Raw genomic sequence first — 24820 nt, 5'->3', positions numbered from 1 at the left:
TATATATATTATATATATAGTACGTTTATCTAGGTCAGTTACTAACAGCGGACCCTCATCATTAGAAAGAAATCTAAAAAAAAAAGGGGTTTGAATGCATACGGCAGGCATTAAAAATCCTTACTGGACGCTTACCGCTGTCGTAGAGAAGAAAACTGTACAATCATTGCATTTTTATTTAATCAATTATGAAAAGTTTCAGTCATTGCTAACATATGGGTAGAAACTTGGAGGTTAACAAAAAAGCTCTAGAACAAGCTAAGGACCACGCAAAGAGCAATGGTACGAAAAATGCAAGGCGTAAAGTTAAGAAACAGGAAGAGAGCGGTGTAATTCATAGAAAACTAGGATTGCCTATACTTTAGTTAGGTGGGTAGCGAAAATACGAGAGAAAATTACATATGGAGATGAAATTAGGAAATTTGCAGGCGCAAAGTGTAATCAACGCAATACAGGGATAATTGGAGATCACCGGCAGAAACCGTCCTCGTGCAGTGAACATAAATAGGCTGCTGCTGAAAATGATGAACTGAAGCTAAACCTTTGAGTACTAATTTAGGCACCTGCAGCAACCATTGATAAATCAATACACTCGACTTAGTGATGCTCAGCATAAAGGCCAACACAAAGGAGGCAATACGCAAACGTCCCTGCTTTTATATAAAACTATTATTCATGATATCCGAGCTGTTTCTTACATTTCGCAGGAAAGGCAAACATGCAATAATATGAATGTGAGCCATTAACACTACCTGGTTTACTTTCTTCATGTTTTTATGAAACCATTTGCAGGTTCTGAACTCCACTGACTGCTTAAACGTATCCTAGCTGTCATCACTGTAGAAGTTACCCTCTAGACACTGGTTATGAAGTCTGCAGTGAGTTTCTTATTTTTAGTTCTTTTCTGGCAGTAAGTATTTTTTTACACACTTTCATGAAACGATATATTGAAAAAATTCTATTTTGCCTTTTACGTTTGCGTAGCGTATTTGAAATAAAGTAGGGTGAATACTTCGAAAAATATTCGCAGTAAATATGATGTATCTACCGCATAATCAGGTGACGTCGCTTCCTTGCGTGTCGATCTTCTTCTCGCTCCGAGACACGTTATAGCAACGCAACTTTCTAGTGCTGTTCTTTTTCCTGAAAATCAACGCTCGGCTGAAAAAGGAGCCATCCCGGCCACCTATGGCGACGACAAAGCGATGGGCTCATAATTAAGCTTGAACCTGTTTAATGAACCATTTCACGTCCCCGGCGGCAGTGGTCACTTGGGGATGTCAATGGATTGACGAAGTAGTAGACGGTAGAGGTTTGGGCAATAAGGACCATCAAATTTCGGAAGTAGCTTGGTACTCGTACTCGTAGTACTCGTAGGTGAGATCCAGGGCTATATGAGAGAGTCAGGTGGGAAGGTCGGCCATCGCCACACCAAAACTTTCGGGGGACCGGTCTGCTGTAGTGAGCGAGCGGGCGAGCTGCACACATTCCACGGTATAGTTAGCGGCAGCGGAAACCAGACTGTGCTTTAAACATCTGGATGCGATGGAAAAACTGTGTGCATTGTGCAGGAAAGTTGACGGTCCTAGGAAATGAAGTAGGAAGAGAGTCTGGTTGCAGCTTATTTGGTGGTGTTGTAGGTGATGTGTTCCGAGCGGTAGAACAAGGTTCCAGTTGGAATAATCCGAGCCGACATACATTGAGAGCATATCGCCGAGAGTATGGTTGAACCGTTCCGTCAGACCATTTGTTTGGTGGTGATACGCGATGGTAATGCAGTGTTTAATGTTGCATTGATGAACGAGAGACTTTAATACTCAAGAAGCAAGCGCGTGTGTTCGCTCACTCAATACTTCACGAATAGCGCCATGGTGCAGAATGAGGTGATGGAGCACGAGTGAAAACAGCGTCGAATGCTGTGGCCGCAGGGAGGGCATTGGTTTTCGCATGTCGATTCCGGGCATCGACGACGGCTATGACCCAACAGTTGCCAGCAGCCGTATGTGGGAGAGGACCGTGCAAATCAATGCCAACGCGCTCAACGGGACGCACATGGCATGGAAGTGGCTGCAACAGAGCGGCTGGATGAGGAGTCAATTGGCGACCTTGGTAATCAGGGCACGAGCGGATACATTTGGTGACGCAACTGTACATGCCCCGCCACTAAAATCGAATTGAGGGCATGTGTAGGTTTTCAACACATGGCCATGGCCACACTGCTAGTCGGCGTGAAATGAAGCCCAGATATCGCTACGAAGGTGGCGTGTAACTACCAGGAGGCACTTGCGGCCGTGGCAATGCTAATTTTAGTGGCAGAGAAGTCTGTATGGAACTGCCAAATGTGGTGATTGACGACGCAGTGCATGAGACACACGTAGTTCAGTTCAAGACAATTCGTCAGAATCTTCAGAAGAGTGGTTATCCATGGGTCCTTTTCCTGTTCTGAAGCTAAGTCGGTGATGTACAAAGATAAGAGAGCAAAGGTAAGGGGCGAAACGCTGTCTAAGTCGGGTGCTATCGGCCGATACCACCCGACGCGAAAATGCGTCGTCGTCGGAATGGTTACGGCTGCAACGCTGGACAACCCAATGTCCTATTCCTTTAGACGTAGAGCCCGTCGAACAAGCCAGCCAAGTGGTTCTTTGAGGGACGACAATCAGCAAATCGCATGGTGGTCTGTGACGACGCCAAATGTCGACGGAAAGGTGAGGGCGATATTTAACAAGAGACAATGGCTAAGCATTCCTTTTCAGTAACAGAGTAGTTCGCTTGAGCTTTGGTTAGAGTTCGGCTGGAGTAAGCTACAACGGTACTCGCCAAAGCTAGGTTTCGCTTGCACTAGAACTACACCCAGACCGATGCCGCTGGCGTCAGTGTGATTTTCTGTCGGAACATTCTGATCCATGTGAAGTAAAACTAGTGGAGAGGTAAGTAGACGACGTAAGTTGGTAAATCGTGGTCACACTTTTCTGACAAGATAGAAAGGTCGCTGGTAACGGCTAGAAACGGTGGAAGGGCTGCAGTGATGGTGTCAGTATTTCGTACAAAAGTGCGAAAATAGGAACAAAAGCCTATGTAATGTCGGTCTAAGTATTTTCGGCCACAGCGTAGAGCGCACTGGGATTAACAAGTACGCCATGCTTAGAACCAACATGGCCTAATATAGTTGTTTCGCAGCGCCTAAACAGCAGGCCGAACAGGCCAACATACGTAAGGCAGGGAAAAACTTAATTCAAGCGCTGAAGATGTCTGGAAGTCGGGCTGAAATAGCACATCGTCGTCTAATTAACAGGCATGTTTTCAACTTCAGCCCACACAAAATATCGTGCGTCATCGGTACAAATGTGGCCGTCGCGTTAAAAAGAGAGAAGGGCATGACATTAAATTCCTACAAGCCGTCTGGCGTGAGAAATGCTTTCGTACAGCGATCAGTCTCGCCCATGTGACCTGCGAGTATCCAGAGTGAAGATGAAAGGAAGAAAAAAATTGGCTCTGTGTACGAAACCAAATGCGTCCTCTAAGCGCGGTAAACAATAGACGTCATTTCGCGTGATCTTATTCAAACGATGATACTCGTTGTGGCATCGGATTTAACCGTCTTTCTTTCTAACAAAAACGATTGCGAATGCCCATGGACCACTTGGAGGCTGAATAACGTCGCGAGTGAGCATGTGGGTCACCTGCTAGTAAATAACGGGCCTCTCTGTGGCCGAAACCCGTTAAGGTCGCTGCCGCAGAGGTGCATGAGAGCCAGTGCCGATGGTGTGAGAGACAGCTGTCGCTCTACCCCAAAAAAAGTGTAGTGGCGGTCAAATAAAGAGCTGGATTGATGAAGAAGACCGAAAAGCCCGTCTCGCTGCATCGGGGCAAGGTTACGCTCGATTTATAGGCCAAAGGCGTGGAGTCAAGAACTCGAAGGCATAGGTTTTACAGTGGCGTAGAAAGCCACGTGTTGAAAATCTCGTCTTGCTGCGTCGGGGTAACGTCAGGCTCGATTTATGCGGCAAAGGGGAGGAGTGAAGAACTCGAAGGCACAAGTTTTACAGATGCGATGTAAGTCTCCCGGCGTGTTGAATAGTGCATCTACTCAGTGCGATCGAGGCACTCGTAGCATAGCAAATGAAGCCGCAGTGCAGTTGAGTTACGATTACACATGGAAATGGCACCAGCACGGACATAAAACACAGCGAGTGGAAAAGACACTGTTCGGCAACGGGCGTAGAGGCCAGACGGCACAAAAAGCACACTACCGTCACACAGGAAGCCGCACGAGAAGGGGAGGATCACAGACGACCATGGAAGTATGTCGGCGTCTTCTGTGACGCAAGCTTAGCAGGAGGCTGCTCTTCAAATGGCGTGTCACAACCAGGAAGGAGCGCAGTCTATGATGGCGTCATGGCTTGAAAGAAAATTCTATCCGACGATGATGTCATGAGTACAAGAGGTGAGAACGAAAACTAAATAACGCAAAGCTGCTCTTCAGTGACGACTTGGGCTCTGTAGGCTCCTAATGGATCAATGTGTTGAGGGCGAGGTGTGTGTAGCGAAAGTCCTGAAAGCGGCATCATCACTTTCCGAACAACGCAGAAGAGGCTGACATGCCTTACCAAAATTAAGGCTCTTGTGTCTATAAGTGCTACTCTACTAAGTCCCCGATCTGATCAATCATGTTAATCGGAGGACTCGAACTCTTCGCACGACTCGCAGTTCCCGCCTTTCGAACTGCGCTGACTAGTTATCCTGGGGACGAGTGGTAGGCCGACGCCACATGGGCGAAATGGAGCTGCTTCGAAGGGAAGGCAGTCGACGACTCGCGAAAGCGAATTTATCTGATGGGTTTAAAGAACTGACAGGTGAATCAGGTGAAGCACTACGTTGAAATTCTCTTGGCGGATAGTTGCAAGCTGGTTACCAGAATCGAGCACTTAGTTGCATCCGGCGCCGAAAGAAACGCGCCACGTGGGTAGCAATTCTGCAGGAGTAACAAATCAACGGGTTGTATGGTGTGCGCCATGGTTCTTGCACGCAGGGATATCGTGGCATTAACTGGAGTGTAGACGGTAGCGTCAGCGTTGGTGCATGAAACGCTCGTTGGGTTGGCATTCAAGGCATCATAGTAACCTACGCATAGCTGATTGGACTGTCGTGAAAGGGAGGGGGTGTGCATTTTGAGACTTGTTCCTGGATGGCGTGGGCGTCAACGAGGAGGAGGCCGTCTCTTGCGTCATAGACACCACTGAAAGTTGGTGGGCTACCTCATCGCAAACAAACGGCTTAAATTGCACCATTAGAGAAGAGTCATCGGCCGCAACGCAACAGTGAAGCCAAAGAAAGCCCAACAGTGAATTGCGTGTGGCGAGACGCTGCTTGCGCAAATCATAATAGCTCTGGAGGAGCGTTACTACTTCAGACACAGTGCTGGAGCACTTTGCCAACAGCATCTGAAGACCATCGTAATCAACCGCCTTTAATATATTGTCACGTAGCAGTGGCGGTGAAGAAAGCAGCAAAACTGTGAGTTTATTATTGGGTGAATCTGTGCCCTCAAAAACAGGCTACACTCAAATAACAGCGACAGCGGCGAACACAGCCGGCGATCGTTGATAATCTGATCTGCCGACCGGGGGCGTCGGCTTTTATGGAGGAGGTTAAAGAAAAAGTGCTGGAGTGGCAGTCGCCTATACCGGCCAATGGGCTCGGGGGGCAAGAAACTTGCGCCCCGATCTTGCCGTGCGAAAGATGTTGCGGTGACATGAAACTGCCTGCTGAGAGCTTCCCAGTGTCGTTCCCTGACCAGTTTTCAATTGGTTAACAGATTCTCAAGTTCTCACGCGAAACTGTGGGCTGTTAGGCGGGCAATATTGCAGGTATCAGTTGAGTAGATATCCGAGTACTGGTGCATTTCGTCATTTTATATGCATCAACATGCAGCTGACGCAAAGGCAAAAAAAATGCGCGCAATAATTAGCGCCTAATTTCCTTCTTTATTGCAGTGTAGAAATTGACCAATCGTAAAAGCTGACAGCGCAAGCATTACAGGGTCTCTTAAGATCTCTCTTAAGGGGTGAACGGAGAAAACCTATTTTTCCTCGTTTTATCATTCGCCTCTTTCTCTTTGCCTCTTTTCTTTCTCTTCTTACAAGTCATCTCAGTCATTACTAGTCATTACTGGTCATTACTAAGCCTTTTTAGTCATTTGTAAGGAATTGAAGTCGGTACAAGTTGTCGTTAGACATATGGGTCATTTCGTAGTCATTACTAGTCATTACAAGTAATTTCAGTCATTATTAGTTATAACTGCTCACTACTAAGCATGTTAGCCATTTGTAATAAATTGTAGTCATTAGAAGCCATCGTTAGACATGTTGGTCATATCATAGTCATCCGTAGTCATTACAAGTCATTTCAGTGATTATTTCTTATTACTGGTCATTACTAACCATTTTTAGCCATTTGAAATCAATTGTGGTCATTACAAGCCGTCATTAGACATACTGGTAATTTCGGAGTCATTAGTAGTCATTACAAGTACTTAGTAGTCATTATTAGTCATTACTTGTCATTATTAACCTCTACCAATCTCTACTATAACGTTATCATTCACTAACTGTCACTATCAATAATTTTTCATTATTTGATCTGTCTTCACATGGCGTGACGACGCTTCGGCGGATTCTCCAGCGGTCATGTCTGCTGACACAAACTTCACCATGAGCCTAGAGATGCTTTAACCTTAATAAAACACTAAATAAATAAGTAATGACACCATACCATGGGAAATAGCAGTAAGTGCGACAGACATAAGTAGTCACTATTATCTTCATTACCATCATATGTTGCAGGTGCTTTAGCATCTTCACTGCATGGAGGGTCTCGGAACTTTGGTGGCGGCTGCTTCCTTTTACCTTGAGATACAAACTGTTCCTTTATTCTAGAGAATAGTAACGTTATTCTAAATCTTTGGTTAAATGAGAAAAATAATGCTAATATGTCCACTGCTTGCACGTCAATTTTTCTAATAACACACGAGCGCGCCAGCACATTTCGGGATCCGGGGACGGCAAGAGACGATGACCTGAAAAAATAAGCTGTGGCGACTGGCGTGCGTTTACGCTCCCCCCCCCCCCCCCCGTTCCCCACAACATGGCGAAGCGGCGGCTTCACTTGACGGGCGCTCCCTCCACTCTAGCAGTTTTTTTTCTTTTATACATGAGTCATCAAAGTTCCCAGAATTATTGGTAGTGACCGCATGTTTTCCAGAAAGTACCCCACAACTCGTGTTTCTCATACAATCAGATTCCACAAGCTTCGGTGACAATAGACAACCTCTATAACTATCCATAATATTTCAGTACCTTGCAAACACGCACGCGCGTCTTGCGCGCGCGGAGAGATAGCTAAATCGTTAGTGGCTGAAATGGAGTCGGCGATGAAACGTTAAATAAGAGCACGTGCCAATGCGCCCCTCTTAATAGCTTCGTCCCATTATCCCGGTGCTAAAAGCAGGAGCACAAGAATTTAGAGCGCATGCACTCAAGAGAAATAACAAACAAGCAAATAGCTAGTTAGCGTTGGTAGAAAAGCTTATGCAGCACAGCATGAACTATTTCACGTCGTGAGCGGCGCCGCCGTGATTGCGAGATGCCCTCTGGCAAGACCTCGTAGTCCAGTGCACCGATACGTCGGATTATCTTGTAGGGTCCGAAATAGCGTCAGAAAAGCTTCTCTCTAAGTCCTCGTCAGGGTATTGGTGTCCAAACCCAAACACGGTCGCCAGGCAGGTACTCAATGTAGTGTCGCCAAAGATTGTAGTGTTGGGGATGGGTCCACTGCTTGTTCTTGACGCGCAGGCAGACGAACGGTGTGGCTTCTTCGGGACACTGAAGATAGGGGGTGACGTCGGTATTCTCTTCGTCGGTGACGTGCGGGAGCATGCCGTCGAGAGTCGGGGTATTGCTCATGCCGTAAACCATATTTAACGGCGTGATCTGCGTTGTTTCTTGCACCGCTGTATTGTAAGCGAAGGTTACGTACTGCAGGACCAAATCCCACGTGTTGTGTTCGGCGTCGACGTACATCGCGGGCGTGCTCGGTGGTCGGTAGGCGGTGGTCGTCCAGTGACTTATCTGGCATATACTACACTATGACTTAAGTAAGGTTATCTATGATAGGCGTTCCTCTGTCAGTAATGAGGACTTCTGGCGCACCATGTCGTAGCAGGATGTTATCGATGAAAAATTTGGCTAATTCCGCTGCACTACCTTTGTGTAGGGCTTACATTTAGGCATAGCGGGTAAGGTGGTTGATGGCCACGACCATCCACTTGTTTCCCGATGCTGACGTGGCGATGGATCCCAACAAATCCATCCCTATCTGCTGAAACGGTCGGCAAAAAAGCCCGATCAGCTGTAGTAAACCCGCTGGCCTTGTCGGTGGTATCTTGCGTCACTGGCAGTGACGTCATGTCTTGATGTAGCGGGCGACGTCTGTTGTTAGGTTTGGCCAATAGTACTTCTCTTGCATTACTACGAGCGTACAGGAACACCTGCGGAGCCCGGCGGTCCGATCGTCGTGTAGCGCGTGCAATGCTTCTGGCCAAAGTACTCCTGGCCCAATGAGGAGGCAGTTTGCGCGGACTGGCGAGTTCTTATATATGAGAACGTCCTTGCTATAGTAGAACGAAGACACTCTACGCCGAAATACCTTACGGATAATGTCGGTTTGCTTTGTAAGTACTCAAGAAGGCTTCGTCATCCCGGGTTTACTCGCTGCTGTTCGGTGAAGTCTGCTACAGATATTGTTCTTAAGAAGGCGTCGTCGTCCAATTTGTTTTCAATAGTTGAAGCGCCAATAGTGACAACACACAAGAAGGAATACAGACAGGACAAGACGCTTTCTGCTATCCGGTTAGGCGACCTGAAAGATTATTTTAGTTTGCCAGCCAACACAAGGCGTGGCAGTCGCTTACCACTTAGATGTGCCTGCCGTATATGTAGGGCCGAAATTTCGCCGTAGCCGAAATGTTCGGAAGGAACGCATTCTTGGTCACAAAACTATTTGCTTCCGCTTGTGACAGTGGCCGGCTAGGGCAAGCTTTTACGCTTTCAGCTCTGTCCTTCCTTTGGACTAGCACAGTACCGAAGTCTACGCTACTTGCCTCGGTGTGTATTTCTGTTTCAGCGTCGTCATCGAAGCGTGACCGGTGGCGACTGCATTCGTCTTTCCAGCTCCTCAAATGCGTCACCCTGTCGTGTTTGCCATGCAGAATCGACGTCAGCTGTCCTGATATGAGTTAAGAGTTCTGAAATTCTTGAAACGTCTTCTACGAAGCGCATGTAACAGGTACACGAGTCAAGGAATCTGCACACTGCCTTCTTGTCGAAGGGCCGCGGGAACTCCAGAGTTACTGATGACGTGGCGTGAGAACAGAAGTCCTTCATAAGCGAAACGGAGCTTCAGGGTCAGTGCAAATAGATTGATTGCCTCTAGTACAGCATGAGGCCACCTTCGCCTTAGGTGATCTTCGAAATTTGTCTCAAAGACTGCAACCTCATCCAAGTAGACGAGACAAGTCTGCCACATAAGTCCTGCGAAGAGTGTGTCGATCACGCACTGGAGCGTTGGAGGCGCAAAGTCTGAATGGCACCATCTTGAACTCGAAGAGACTATATGGCGCGATAAACGCGTTCTTCTCTCGACCTCTTTCGTCAACTTCAGTTGCCAATAACCAGTCTTGAGGTCCGTCGATGAAAAGTACTTACCATTGCAGAGTCGATCTAATGCATCGTCTATCCGTGGGAGGTATCATACGTCCTTCTTGGTGATAATTTAAGCGGCGATAATTGACGCAGAAGCGCAGTTCCATCCTTCGTCCTCACTAAGACCGCAGGAGACGCCCACGGGCTTTCCAACCACTAGGTGATGTCGTCGCGCAAAATTACGTCGACTTGTTGCCTTATACCTTCTCGTTCTCGCGTCATATATGGTAAGGGCTCTGGCGGCATGGTCAAGCGGATTCCTCTGTTATTGTGCGATGGTTTGCAACTGGTGTTTTACGAATCTTCAATGACGTCGAAATGTAGTCGTTGTATCCGCGGAGAAGACATTCAAGCTATTGTTGCTTACTCAAGGCGAGGCTTGGGCTTAATTTGAAGACTGGTTCAGAACTATGGTCGTCGGGGTAGATGCGGCAGAATCCGAGAGAACACGCGCGTTGCTGGTTTCCACAATTTCCTCGAAGTATGCGCTCGTCGTGGCCCTTGTTGTCGTGCTTGAACTCCTGGCTAAAGTTGGACAGCATGACTTTCGCTTTTCCACCATGCACTTGAGCGATCCCTTCTGTGTCGCAAATTTCCCAATTGTCGCCATACAGTCGTCATGCATTCCTTGTCACGCTGCCACATTGACGCCGTCTCGGTCGTTCAATCATCTCATTCCAACTTCGTTATCTGTCTCGTCATGCCGTCGTCATAATGCATTCTACCTCGACCCAGTGGCCTAAGTTGTCTAATAACTTGAGCCCGTTCGTGGTCGTGGTGCCATCATTTTCATTGCACCACGGTCATTGAAGCTTTGTCATACAACATTTCTCATGACATCGTCGCACTGTTTTCGTCAAGCCATCATCCTTACGCTGTCACTCCAACGTCGTGATCACTTCAGTATCGTCGTTCGATTGTCCTCCTGATGCCGTCATCGTTATTAGTCGACGTCATCCGTGTTCGTCGTTATTTCGCATCATCCTGGAGGCATTCATTCTTCATTATGCCGTCGTTGTCATTCAATCGTCTTCATTGCGTCGCCGTTACATGGGCGCTACGATGAATGCGTTGTCTTACCGTCGTTGTCTTGCCGTCTTGATCAATGTATTGTTACCAATCCATCTTTTTCCGTCCTGTTTTATTTATACCGTCACCGTCACGTTACCGTCATCATACAGCCATTGTCATCTCATTGTCCTCTTGCCGTCGCCATCAATTTGTCGTGAATTTACCATCGTCATAATTTACTGATCGGCATCTCAGTGTCGTAAAGCCGTCGTCGTTGTAGGCTTTTGTTGTTAAATCAGTGTCATTCCTTCTTCGTAAATCCGTCGTCGCTGCATCGGCGTCATAGAGCCTTCGTACTCCATGTTTTACGGGTGACTTTGGCATGCGATTGCCATAGCGAAATGGTACGATATTGGAGTATGTGGCATGTAGCCTAAGAAATGATGGTCTCGGAGTTACCACTACAAGTGTTAAATAAAAGTCACTTCAAATATATCTTCTGTGGCTTGATTTTAATCCGTAGTACCGTTGGCAAGCGTCGGGGGATGAGTTCTACCGTAATTTTAGTTTAAAGCAGGAACTGGGAATAATTCATGGAATGGACCACGGAAAGAAGGCACTTCAGCAGTACCCCTGCAGCAACGCCACGAGGCGGCAGGTCGCAATGCAGACTACGGGAAAAACTGGCAACGCAGGCTACGCAGTGTGCCTGCGCAGTCAAGACCGCAAGAGCGCCAGGTTCAAGCCAGTTGGCTGTGACACTTTTGCTGTCGACTCGTAGGATGACAAAAAGACGCGCACTGTATCAAACTGCAGAAGCGCTGAGATGACAGGATGGCAGCAATAAGAATGATAGTTTCTTGCCTAGGCGTATATTCAAACGAAGCTTGCTTTGCCTCTTCCTTCGACTCTTCCTTCAACAGCTGCTGCTGTGGCTGCTGCTGTCTCACTCGCTGCATCGGGGGGTAGTACGGAGTTTGTGTATACATGACAGGAGCAAGACGGAGAGGAAGGGCAACGAGTGAACCTCACTTTGAGGCATTTGACCCCACCGTGTCGAACGTGCACAATGCCCTCTGGATCTCTCCGGGCTCGCCACATTAGCCTCTTGACAGCCGTAATTATCCGTGAACTCCCTCAAAAGCATTGCAGAAACTTCGTATCTCCCCTTTCTGTTAATACGCTAGTCAAGAGGGGACGTAGAACTATAGATAGTAGGGAGAAGATCCCGTTCCCATGCAACGGTGGCGGAAGGTGAGGTGAGAAAGCAAGGAAACCCCACTACTAAGCGACAGTGGTTGCGGGGACACTGGATATGCTTAAGTTCAAGATACTCTAACGTACGTTGCTGCTATTTCTTAAAATAAACACCATGGAAATATGTCAAGCGGCCAAAACTAGGCAGGGCGTGCAGAAGCCTAGCCGCAATATGTAAACCGCACTGCAGTGTCAGCCGACACAACCGAAGCGGTGGACGATAAAATCAATACTTATGTGCCCGTCGCTGTAGCTTTGCGGCTATGGCGTTGCTTGAGGTCGTGGATTTGATCCCAACCGCGGCAGGGGCAAAATAGAAATTGGCATTGCGACGGAGCAAAATAGAAAACGCACGTGCACTTATATTTGGGGACACGTAAAAGAACATTATGGTGTCAAAATTAATACGGAGTCCGCCACTACGGCGCGCCTCATAATCCGATTGTGGTTTTGGCCAGTACAGCCTCATAATCCAAGCGATGTTTAATTGTTTAGGCACGATGCGATGTGCCAATTGAGGCAATGGCAATGCGCAATTCTTTCAGAGGTTACGAAATATGGCGCGCATCAACGCTTCAAGCAAGCACCTTTCCCTGTTTGTTCTGCGTATTACGCAGACAGAAAGCAGTGGGGCACGTAAGGTAACACTTATCAACTCACCCCTCTCGTGTTAACAAAAACGTTGATGAAAATAAGCTTTCGCCTTCAACACCACCGCTAGTTATTGTGAATTTAAGCAACCATTACAGAAAGCTTTCTTTCATTGATTCCCACTGTGCGTCGGATCTGCATAATTTCTATACTTGATCTTAATTCCCTGCCCATGCCCAATGATTTGTTGGTTGTAGGAGGCAAGCGTTCGCCATACGCATATCCTTACAGATTGCACAGCTATCGCTAAAAACTGCGCAATAGGGCTGGTTTTAAGGATCATTGTTTGTGCCAAGCAAAGCTTGCTTTTGGAAATCATGCCTATATTTTAAAGCGAAAGCGTTTAATGGCTCATACCCCTGACGTCCTTGAAGAAAACGCATCGTCCATTCTAATGGTACAAAACATTGTCATCACCAGCAATGATTCATACTCTCTAAGCAAGCAAAACATGTCATGCCTCATCCCTCTCGTAGTGCAGAGTCTGCAAGCACTCAGCAGGGTGCAGCGTACAATACATGCATTCATTGTGATCACGCATACAACGTACGACAACTCCACGTCTAGTCTATTGGTACAAAAGGAACCACGTTACTTTCTCAATGAGTCATACACCCGTTAGTGATGGCTTATACCTCTGTAATCAAGCAAAAAAGCTAATTGTTCATACGGCCGTAAGGCTGCGGCAACAACAGCTCAGCGAAGTGACACGAACAGCGCATAGGTTCACACAGCACCATACGTTTCAATCGCCCGCTGAGGTTGTGCAATGTAAATTACAAGAGAAACATCGTTGGCCTGAGTCTGACCCCGCTGTACGAGTGCGCGAAGCCGCAACTAAGCGTCGGAAACGAGCCGAAGAAGCTGAACTGCGAAAGCAACAATGCGACAATGTGACACGGCACATTACCAAGTGTGCAGCAGGCTTCCGTCTTCACGTGTTAAAGGAGTGTAACATGCTGTCGAACTTTTTATTTGGAGTTCTTTCTAATAAGTATAAGGGTTCGCGACATTTTTCTAGCGATTGCTTTTTACCTTTTCATAGAGGTGCTTTACGGATGGGATATCACCACAGTCCAGGCGTTGAAGCCAGCAATTGCGAGGTAAGTAGAGGGAAACTAGTACCCTTCAACAATGGTACTCAACAAATCGTGCAGCAGTTTTTATCGCAAAAACCCGGAGTGGCATCTTAAGGGGTGTCCCGGCTAATGTTAGCCAAGGTGTCAAAACAACAGGTACGGTATACGATTACAAAACCTATGGCGTACTGTCGTCAGACGTGTTCCGTTACTAGCACAAGATTTGTGTAATGATCATCCGGCTAATTAAAATGCTTAATTATTCATATTTGGTTTCTTTTATTGAATGGCATGACCCAGTGTAGAAAGGCTGTTACTGCGTCCTAAAACATGGCATTCAGTGCCGTTAAACAAGCTACGCATTGTATAAAAATTTTTCCGCACATAACTCATAGCAGATGAAATGCGTTAGGTGCCGTGTCATTACGTGCCAGCGTGCCGCGATGCCAGTGGCGAGAAAATTAATAAAAAAAAAACGAACTGTGCTCATTGCCGGATTTCGCAACCACCAAGTCAAAAGAAGAATTAGCGCCACACGAAGCAACTCTATCATACTATGCCCAGAATGGAGAAGGTAAATACGTAATTGAAACCGAACAAGAATCCAGCTTTCGCATGTCTTGAGTGTCAGCGTCATTTCATAACGTAATTAGCTTAATGAAAGTTACTGTTGAGGAAATTTTTCGCTCTGCATTTCAGTCTTACGTACGAGCTTCACTAAAGCTATACAACCTTTTGACACGTCCATTGGTACATCTTCACACTGCGCAACAAGATGTCGAAATTATATATCAAGCTGTTTCTCCAAATTTTCACGAAGAACAGCACGTAATTATGAGGCATTTTTACATTTTATCAAGCGGTGGTCGGTATAGTCAGGCGTGTTGCAAAGACAATCGTCAGAAGATGACACAAGAATATTCTTTTAATGGAGCGACGATGTAAAGTTAAAGTTTCAATGTATAACTTGTTAAAACCCAAGTGTTTCTTGAGAAAGAATGAGGCCCTTCATGAACTATTGCATGTATATCATGTCCTGGCAATAAGTTGTCAACTGAGCGATAAAATAATGGCGGGAACAGCATCGTTAATAAATCTTCGTGAAGATTTTTTTTGCGATTGAGGGGGAAGTAGCCTTTCGAAGAATGTAAAGTCCGAAAAGCAACTGAGGAATATACTGCATGAACGCGAGAAGATAAAAAAGTCAATCAGTAAAGCAATCATTCAAAGTAAATTTTTTTCTTTGACAGGGATGGCCCGACAAAAAGCCGTAGTGGCTTGACTAAGGTTCGCACACCCTTTACATGGTGACGCACGGTAGTGCAGAAAACCATAAAACTAGAACAAAAATAATAAACGAAACGTAGGCGGAGTTAGGTTGACAAATACACAGCCACACAAGCAACGTAGGCGATAAATTATGTACACAGTGCGTGAAACTCGCAATAAAAAACCTGTACAGGGTACAGATTTCTTCGACATGACGAAAAAAGAAAAACTCAGCATAAAAATGACGGCATGAATAAATTCGCATCTGCTTTTTTTATAATGAAAATGCTTCACGCATTACATCGGCGCAAACGGGAAGAGAAGGCCACTAAACTTCGAGTGAAGGGTTAAAGCTAATGCAGTCCCGTGGGATCAAGAAATTGATGGTAATTGGTCAAGCTAAGACATTATTCTTTATAATAATGTAAATGTAGATAATCGGTAGCTTTAGAATCGTTAAAAAAAAAGTCTGGTCACGTCGCCGTCACCTAAAGGGGGCCATTAGATGCAATAATAAAGTATAAATTCATAAGTGTATCTGATTGATGTGGTTTGCAAAAAATAGCATCGTGATAGCAGCTAGGCTCACTTTATACGATCGCCTTGAAGGGCTCGTCAACTGTTTCTTCAGCTACGGCTACCCAGGAGCAACGAGACATTCAAATAGGAGAAACAGGTTTCCAGCCTCCAGAAAAGAAATGCAGGTTGTCTGAGTCAGAATAAAGCATTGTACAGAACGCAGCAACGGAGATTATAATCGCTGTGATTGCATGGATTGCAACTGTGCTTGGAACGTTTCGATATGATCTAGCAGGATAGACATGATAAGCAACAACAAATGCTACATAAATTGTGATAATTCTGTACTAATCCGCAATGATTATATGGCTCCTGAACGAGCGATGGATAGACATGCAGAAGCTAGCAACATAAGTAAGCAAACATGAAGTAATGGCTGAGCCTAACAAAGCTGACGCATTCGTAGGCAACTCGCAGAATTTCTGTAGCAATTTTCGTAAAAATGAAGAAAAACCTTTTTCAGAGGATCTCACTCATGGCTTTGAATCAATTGTGTTGCTGCACTTTCACTTGTGCGTACAATTCACTCTCGCAATTTATTTTAACTCACGGGAACAGGATGGTGTTCAAGTCGCTGCAGGCACTTTTTTGTTGAGCGTCAGCTACTTCTGGTATTGGATCACTGCGCGAACAAGAACAATGAGTGATTAATAGTTAATGACACGGGATTCACACCTATTCGTCTTCATCAAAAACGTTCGGTGTATGTGTGTGTGCATGCGTGTTTGCCTGTAGATTTTCGTAAGCACATACGGGTAATCGGAACTATACCTATGGCTATAGCTGCTGTGTAGTTCTTGTAAGGCCATGTGCCTGCTAGTACTTCCACGTTCTTTTATTATGGGGCACATGGTATACATATTGCATAGCGGCCCCCGACTTTGGGAAGCAGTTTAGGATTTTCCGTGAGGCCCTAGACAATGTCTGTGAGTTTGTCAGCCTGTAAGCAATTTAGTTAAAAACCTCTCATGCCAGCGATGTCCTGTTCCAGGCACAACTTGAATGAGTGAGGAAGCTAGTACAATGCTTTGGTAGAAAACTCCATACAGCTCTGGAATTTTCTGTAAACTTTACAAATTTGCGACCGTGTTGCGATTTTACGAATGTTGCGTCAATGTTAACGAAAAGTGCTTTTCGAGAAAAAGTTCTGCTTGTCGTTTGTCGACTCTAACGTTTGAAGTTTTCTTATGGTGAAAAAGGGCAAAGGCGCCGCTTCCCTCGAACAAGTTGGTATAGACAAAATCCTGAAGCAGGCGAGATATGCAACGTAGTCAGTCAGCTGTTCAAACTTTGCTGCTGCTGCTGCTGCTGCTGCTCTCATGTAGATTATTTCGAATTTACCATAGTTGTCAACCTGAGTTTGCAGGTTGACAAGCATGGTAAACCACAATAATGCTAACCGCACGTATGTTATGCCACAGAAATGAAATTGGGATAAATATATAAAATACACTCAGTTCATCCATTCGCTCCAAGTGAGTACACTTATCGGTTCTCAATGCAGCCTGCGTCTATGATGTTTCTTTGCTTTTAAATGGATGCACAATGTGCGTGAAAGGCTCGCAAGTGCAGCATGCTGTAGCGGCACTTATTACCGTGTGTAGGAAGAAACGCTAGCGTTAGATTGCACAAAATTTGACTTACGGCAGCCATATGAGGAAAATTGCATCTTGTGAACCCAATAGAGAAGGTAACCTTTCTAAACAAGTTTCTGAACTTTTTGGCAGGTTGAAGAAGGACAATTGGTTAAAAAGCTAGTAGAACTCCACAATGCATCAGTGAGGTGAGTTCCTGTTCCATAGTTTCTATACTCTGTTTCAGTAGTTCCGTGTAGCAGAGCAAAGGCTACACGACCATGAGTGCAGATTCGTGCGCAGCGAGATTTTATTTATTTTTATTTATTTTCAAATACTGTAGGCAGTCTTGGCCGTAACAGGGTGGGTACAGCAGGTTTGCACATCGCGTAAAAAATGTAAACACTTTACAAACGTAAATAGGACAGAAAGCAATGAATGTTGGAAATACAATGCAAAACAAATAACGAAATACAAATAGAATAGTTTGGCTAAGAAATACATGTTTCTAACATTGTGACAGTGATATTGGAAGCAGCATAAAAGAAAGACTATTGTATGTATTTCTAGAATAGTGTGACAATGTTTGCATGGCACCACTAAGATTCAATTTCATAAAAGGTTTTTAACGCGTTCCTCAAAGATTTTAATGCTACTCGACTGCAAAACAGACGCCGGCAAACTGTTCCATTCCTTAATCGATCGCGGAAAAAAATGAATAAGCGTACATGTCCAGATATGCTTTTGGAATTGAGAACATGCAATGATTGCTTGATCTGACGTTTCTAGCCTGCCTGGGAGCAAGATAGGGTGTGGTTTCAATATTGAAGTGGCCTTTTGATAACAAAAAAAGAACTTTAAGTCTAGCCAACTTCCGCCGTTGAGCCAGTGGAGGCAAATAAAGCAACCGAAGCATTTCGGAAACAGAGTCAGTACGATAATACCGGGAAAGAATGAACCTTGCAGATTTTCTCTGTATCTTCTCAATGCGGTTTATTAATACTGATTGAAACGGATCCCAAATGACACTGGCATACTCTAACGTTGGTCTAATGTAAGTTAAATATCTAAGTAGTTTGATGGGTGTAGTTGCTAGCTTTAATTTTCGGCGAAGGAACCATAACTTTTTTTTCTGCAGCTCCACAAATTCTGTCTATGTGTGATTGCCAACTTAAGTCTTTCGAAATTATTAAACCTAGGTATTATATCGTTTCAGCTTCGGTTAGAATTGTTTAGTTCATCTCATAATTACACTCAAAAACATGTTTGTTTTGTTTGTAACTCTGAGCATGACTGATTTAGATTCATTAATTTTCATTTTACTTTTTGCGGCCCAGATTTCTACAGCTTTAAGGGCTTGACTAAGTGACGCCTGATCGTTTTGGTTATTGATTTCACGATATAATAAACAATCGTCTGCAAACAACCGGATGGTTATGTCGTTACTTATGTTAAGAGCAATATCATTTATGTAAACTAGAAAAAGAAGTGGTCCTAAAACGGATCCCTGTGGAACACGTGAGGTTATATTTAATTGGTTATATTTGTTACCCTTTATTTCAACGTATTGTGTCCGATCTGTAAGATATGAGCGGATCCACTTAACAACATCATAATTTATATTCATTTACGTCAGTTTTTTAATTAATTCATTAAGTACGACCAGATCGAAAGCCTTCGAGTAATCTAAAAATATAGCGTCGACCTGCTTTCTATTGTTCGAGGAAGCTGAAAAATCATTGATCGTTTCTATTAACTGTGTAACAGTCGAAAGGTGCTGTCCAAACCCGTGCTGGTTAGGAAAAAAAGCTTTGTTGTCTTCAAGGTAGGTGTAGATTGACTTTGAAACTGTGTTCAAGTAGCTTGCAGCATACACACGTGAGTGAAATTGGCCGATAGTTTCCAATATGTTGCCTTTCACCAGACTTGTGGACCGGAACCACTTTTGCGACCAGCCAGTCATCTGGGACCCGTTTTTGCTTCAGCGAAGAATTAAAAATGATTTCTAGATAGTGAGCTACCCATTCCGCATATCTGCGCAGAAAGGCATATGGTATGCCGTCTGGACCTACAGATTTCTTATCGTTAATTTTAAGCAAAAGAGCTACAATGCCTTCATGCGAAACCTGAATATTAGGCATTGGTGATGTGTACGGGGATTCAGGAGAGAGGGGAGAAAGATCATCTGCAGAAGTGTCAGTAAAGACAGATTGAAAAAAAAAATCATTAAAACATACTGCCATACGCGAGTTGTCCGACACAAGTTCGCCATTAGTGACAATGACACTTGGACCTTCGTTATTATGCGACAAATGGCACCAAAAATGGTGCGGATCGTGCTTCATAAAATTTGTTAATGTCACGTCATAGTAATTTGTTTTAACAGCAGCCATATTTGTGCGCAATATAGAGCTTAGCGCCGAAATTTTATTATGATCTTTGTTTGACTTCTGCCTCTCACGGTTAATTTTCCGCTTTAAATGAATAATTTCGCGGGTTATCCACGAGTTCCGAGATATAGTGTCAGTGACTGGAACCCGTTGTTTGTCGTAATGGCCATAAAAAGTGACCTCAAAGGAAGTTGTTTACTTTGTGAGGAAAAAGATCGGCATGCTGAAAAGCCCCATTGTCCCATCGTGTGGCTCGTACTCAGTTCGCTCTCTGCGCTTTAACTGCTTGCGCTGCGTTTGTTGCTGCTGCTCTACAAATTGGTGGAGGTGCCGGGTACAACAGGAAATATGCAACTTTGTAATCGGACACTACAACCCGTCTCCTGTATGCCGGAACAAAAAACACCACATCCTCAACCTCAACCCGCTGCCACGGTGACTACCGTGGTCTGCCCTGGCCCGTAACGTCAACGCGACCGACCCATCCTCAGCTGTGTAGAAGACCATGACGTAGAAGACTGGCTCGCTGACTACGACCGGGTGAGCATGGACAACCACTGGGACGGCACCAAAAAACTTAATTAGGTGTTTTAGCGGTTTGGCCAGCGTGTGATGGTTTGACCACTAAAGCGATCTGACGGCGTGGGTGGCCTTTAGAACTAACGTTATGGAGGTATTCCGTCCCCCCGCCGTTCCCAAGCTTCGCGCTGAAGGTTTGCGCGGTCGTAAGCAATAGTGCAAGGCGACAGCTAGAGGTTATAAAGGATATCTTCTTTACCGCTGTTACCGCGTTGACATCATAATGGCTGATGCCGAGAAGATGAGGCTTATCCTAAAAGGCATTGAAGACGATGCGGTCTTCCAGATGCTTGTGGCTAAAAATCCGGCAGCAGTTTCTCCACTTATTCGTCTCTGCCAAACCTTCGATGAACTATGCAAACAACGCGTAGCCACTCGCCAATCTCCTCTACAGGCCACTTCAATGCGGAGCTTGCCTGTGGCCCCGGATAACATTTCGCTTCTGCTACAGATCAAGGAGTTCATCCGTGAAGAGGTTGCTCGTCAGCTTTCTCTGATACCGCTTACACCCGGCTAGTAGAATTTTCTCTCCATTGGCGTCCTCTCTCCAATATGTCACCAAGGAACAGGGAGCCTACCATATTTAGCCTTCTTTGCAGCAGGCTCCGATTCCCTCTCCCCTGACATTCGCCGAAGTCGGTACGAAACCTGCCCCGCAGACCTACGGTCCCATTCGCACGCCTATGCGCCCGCCAGTATCTGCTCCCACCAGACCAATGGTCCAGTACGCACACCCCCAAGACCATTGGCACACGGAAGACAACCATCCGATTTGTTTTTATTGTGGCCAGGTTGGACACGTGGCCAGTTCTCGTCGTCTACTTACACCGAATATCTCCAAGAACGTGCGGCCATATGCGCCACGCTTCCAACGAAGCCGCAATTATTCGGATAGCTTTAATCTCCTCCTACCAGCCAGACCGCATTCTGTGCTCGCCGTTCACTTTCTCCTCACTGCCGCTCCCTCTCTTCCATGCAAGGTAGGCGGATCCCTCTGCACTATGAAAAGTAAAAATTGCAGTTCTAGAAGCAAAAATTACAGTGTCAGAGAAAATTATAAGGCCTGACTGTTGTTCCCCGAAAAACGTTATTCAAGTCGCGATAGAAGGAACATTGATTGTTGCACTTGCCGACACCGGCCATAGACTTGAGCGACAGATGCCTGTATTTGTCGCTAAATTGCAAAAATGATGACAGCGCTTTCTGGACTTTTCCTTCGGACTGCGAACACGCTGCACGTCGAACCATCCGGCGTTTCCATTATTCGTGTCGTGATTCAGGAGGTTTTGCATGCCATCGAATTCACTGTGTTCCCATTATGTTTTCAAGGCGGCACATTAGGTAGGAATTTTCTCTCCGCACATCATGCTATCATCGACTATGCCCGCGCCGAAATCTGGCTCCTTCCGTTTTCGAAAGATGTTATCAATGACAAGAGCCCTCTTCGCAAAATCACCATTTCAGAAGACACCGTTATACCTGCTTGCTCTTCTGCTCTTATGAACTCTTGGTTCACCGCCGATCACTACCACTGCCGTTCGCCGTCCTGAAATTGAAAAGTGGCCCTCAGCTCATGTGCGTTTCAAACCCATTGGCTGAACCAATTTCTTTACAATTTTTTTTTGAAATAATGGAAAGAGCAGAGCTATCCGCTTCACCTTAATCTTTGAAACAACGGACGCCTCCTCTTATCTTGCCGCTCTCCAGCCCATCGTCTCCTCAGCCACTACCGCGTTATCTTACGCCAGGTATTGCCACTGACCTTACGAGGACGAATCGAGAGGAAGTTCTTGACTTGACACAAGGGATAGCTTGCTCTTTGTACTGTTAAGCAACGTCACTCGGCCGTACAAGGTCTCCTTCGCACACTATCGACATTGGGAGCCAAGCACCCATTCGGCAGCAAGCTACCTAGTATCGACGAACGACAGACACGCAGGCGATGACCAGTAGAACGATATTTCCACGTGGTAGTGACGTTAAAGAACGCAGTACCAATACTGTGAAAGACAAAACTAACTTTTATTGGGCGAACCTGTGGCCACAAAGACAGGCTACACTTAAAGCACAACGATAGTGGCGAACACAGTCGGCGATCGTCGAAAATTTGATCAGCGGGTCAAGCACATCCACTTTTATATATCATTAGTCGAATGTTCAAGAGTAATCGCTGCGACCTGCGTGCCTTCCACAAAGTTCTACGCTATTCGCGTCGCACATACATGCAATCAGATTACACAAGGTTCTGCGACAACAGACAGCGGATAGAAGCATCGATAACATTCTAGAAACTTCCGATACATGTAGGCGCGTCCTGCGTTGAGCGATAACATTTCTTATAAAAGCGCTCACCCGTAAAAGATAAACGACTTCACGTGTTAATTCCCCCCTCTCAAAAGGCATCGTCCCGATGGTACAAACATAACAGAAGAGTGAAACACAAAAGGACACTTAATAAACAAAGCAACAAAACAACAAAAAAACAAGGTCCAAGGCGACACAGTTCTGAAAAGTCCAAAGTTGAGCTATGCGAAGCCCCGCAAGTTCATTAGCGCTGGTGGAACGGCTTAAGTCGCACGACATGAACTACTTCAGGTCGTGAGCGTCACCGCTGTGATAGCGTAATGCCCTCTGGCACGACCTCACAGTCGAGTGCGCCAATGCGTCGGATCACCTCCTATGGTCCGAAATAGCGCCGTAAGTTTCTCGCTAAGTCCTCGCCGGTGTAAAGGGTCCAAACCCAAACACGGTCGCCGGGCTGGTACTCGATGTAACGTGGTCGAATGCTGTAGTGTCGGCTGTCGGACCTCTGCTAGTTATTGATACGCAGGCGGGCGAGCTGTCGGGCTTCGTGGGCGCGCTGGAGAAAGGTGGCGACGTCAAGATTCTCTTCGTTGCACACGTGCGGCAGCGTGGCGTCAAGAGTAGTCGTCGGATTGCTGCCGCAAACCAGCTTGAACGGCGTGGGCTGTGTTGTTTCTTGCACCGTCGTGTTGTAAGCAAAGGTTACGTAGGGCAGGACCGCGTCCCACGTATTGTGCTCGTCGTCGACGTACATTGCTAGCGTGTCGGCGAGGGTTTAGTTAACGCGTTCCGTGAGACCATTTGTCTGTGGGTGGTAGGCAGTGATCCTGCTGTGGCTTGTCTGGCTGTATTGCGGAATGGCTTGGGTGAGTTCTGCTGTAAAGGCCGTTCCTCTGTCTGTGATGAGGACTTCTGGGGCACCATGTCCCAGCAGGGTGTTTTCGACGAGAAATTTCGCCACTTCGGCTGCACTTCCTTTCGGTAGAGCTTTAGCTTCGCCGAAGCGGGTGACATAGTCCGTCGCCATGACGATCCACTTATTTCCAAATGTTGACGTCGGAAACGGTCCAAACAAATCCATCCCGTTCTGCTGAAATGGCCGGCAGGGAGGTTCAATCGGCTACCGTAATCCTGCTGGCCTTGTCGGGGGTGTCTTCCGTCGCTGACAGTCTCGGCATGTCTTGCCGTAAAGGGAGACGTCGGCGGTCAGACGCGGCCAGTAATATATTTCCTGTATCCTGGACAGCGTCCGGGAGAATCCGAGGTGCCCAGCGGTTGAATCGTCGTGTAGGGCGCGCAGTACATCTGGACGCAGCGCTAATGGAACAAGAAGAAGGTAGTTGGCGCGCACTGGTGAGAAGTTCTTCACGAGTATGTTCTTTGTAGCGTGAACGAAGATAATCCGCGCTTAAATGCCTTTAGGACAACTTCGGTGTTCCCTTCCAAGTACTCGACGAGGCCTTTTAGCTCCAAGTCTGCTCGATGGTGTTTAGTGAAATCTTCCGCGCTTATTATTCCAAGGAAGGCCTCGTCGTCCTCGTGGTCTTGCGGCGGGGGATCGAGGCGGGCGCGTGATAGGCAGTCGGCGTCAGAGTGTTTTCGTCCGGACTTGTAGATTACCATGACGTCATATTCTTGCAGTCTGAGGCTCCGCCGCGCCAGCCCTCCTGAAGGTTCCTTTAAGTTGGCTAGCCAACACAACGCGTGATGGTCGCTGACGACATTGAATGGCCTGCCATATAAGTAAGGGCGGATTTTTGCTGTAGCCCAAATGATAACGAGGCATTCCTTTTCAGTCGTAGAATAATTGCCTTCCGCTTTTGACAGTGACCGGCTAGCACAAGATATCACCCGTTCAAGTCCGTCTTTCCTCTGGACTAGGACCGCATCGAGGCCTAGGCTACTGGCGTCAATGTGGATTTCGGTATCGGCGTCTTTGTAGAAGTGTGCAAGTACCGGCGGCGACTGCATGCATCGTTTGAGTTCTTGAAATGCGTCGGCCTGCAGCGTTTGCCACTTGAACTCGACATCACATTTGGTTAGGTGTGTTAGCGGCTCTGCGGTGCGTGAAAAATTCTTGACAAAGCGCCTGTAGTAGGCACACATTTATTAGTATTACCCTCAGGTCCAGTGGCATTACAGAGGGGAGTGGAACATACGGAAAAAGACACTATACAGGTTTTTCTTCTGCTAATACAATGTTAGCTAAAACGATGAGATAATTGCGGGAAGCAACAAAAATTCAAGCAATTGAGCAATAACAAATATAATTACATAGTTGGATAGTTACATTGCAATACACTTGTGTTTCAAACATTATGGAACTGGGAATATTGAACAGTGGACGTGACTGCTCTAGGAAGGTGGTT

The 24820-nt window shown here is 46.1% G+C and overlaps 1 long non-coding RNA gene across 1 annotated transcript in view; it reads left to right on the top strand.

Moving 5' to 3' along the window:
- Positions 1-798: 798 nt before the first annotated feature.
- LOC126523452 (uncharacterized) overlaps positions 799-24820 on the top strand; it is a 39034-nt gene continuing 15012 nt past the window's right edge. Inside the window, exons 1-3 of the long non-coding RNA XR_008610643.1 lie at positions 799-910; positions 13723-13780; positions 17332-17387. This is a non-coding gene — a long non-coding RNA (uncharacterized lncRNA). The remainder of the gene's footprint in view (positions 911-13722; positions 13781-17331; positions 17388-24820) is intronic.

Source organism: Dermacentor andersoni, chromosome 6 (genome assembly GCF_023375885.2).
Source record: "Dermacentor andersoni chromosome 6, qqDerAnde1_hic_scaffold, whole genome shotgun sequence".
Lineage (NCBI taxonomy): Eukaryota > Metazoa > Arthropoda > Arachnida > Ixodida > Ixodidae > Dermacentor > Dermacentor andersoni.
The sequence above is the reverse complement of the archived record's forward strand: the minus strand, read 5'-3'. Positions and strand labels throughout refer to the sequence as shown.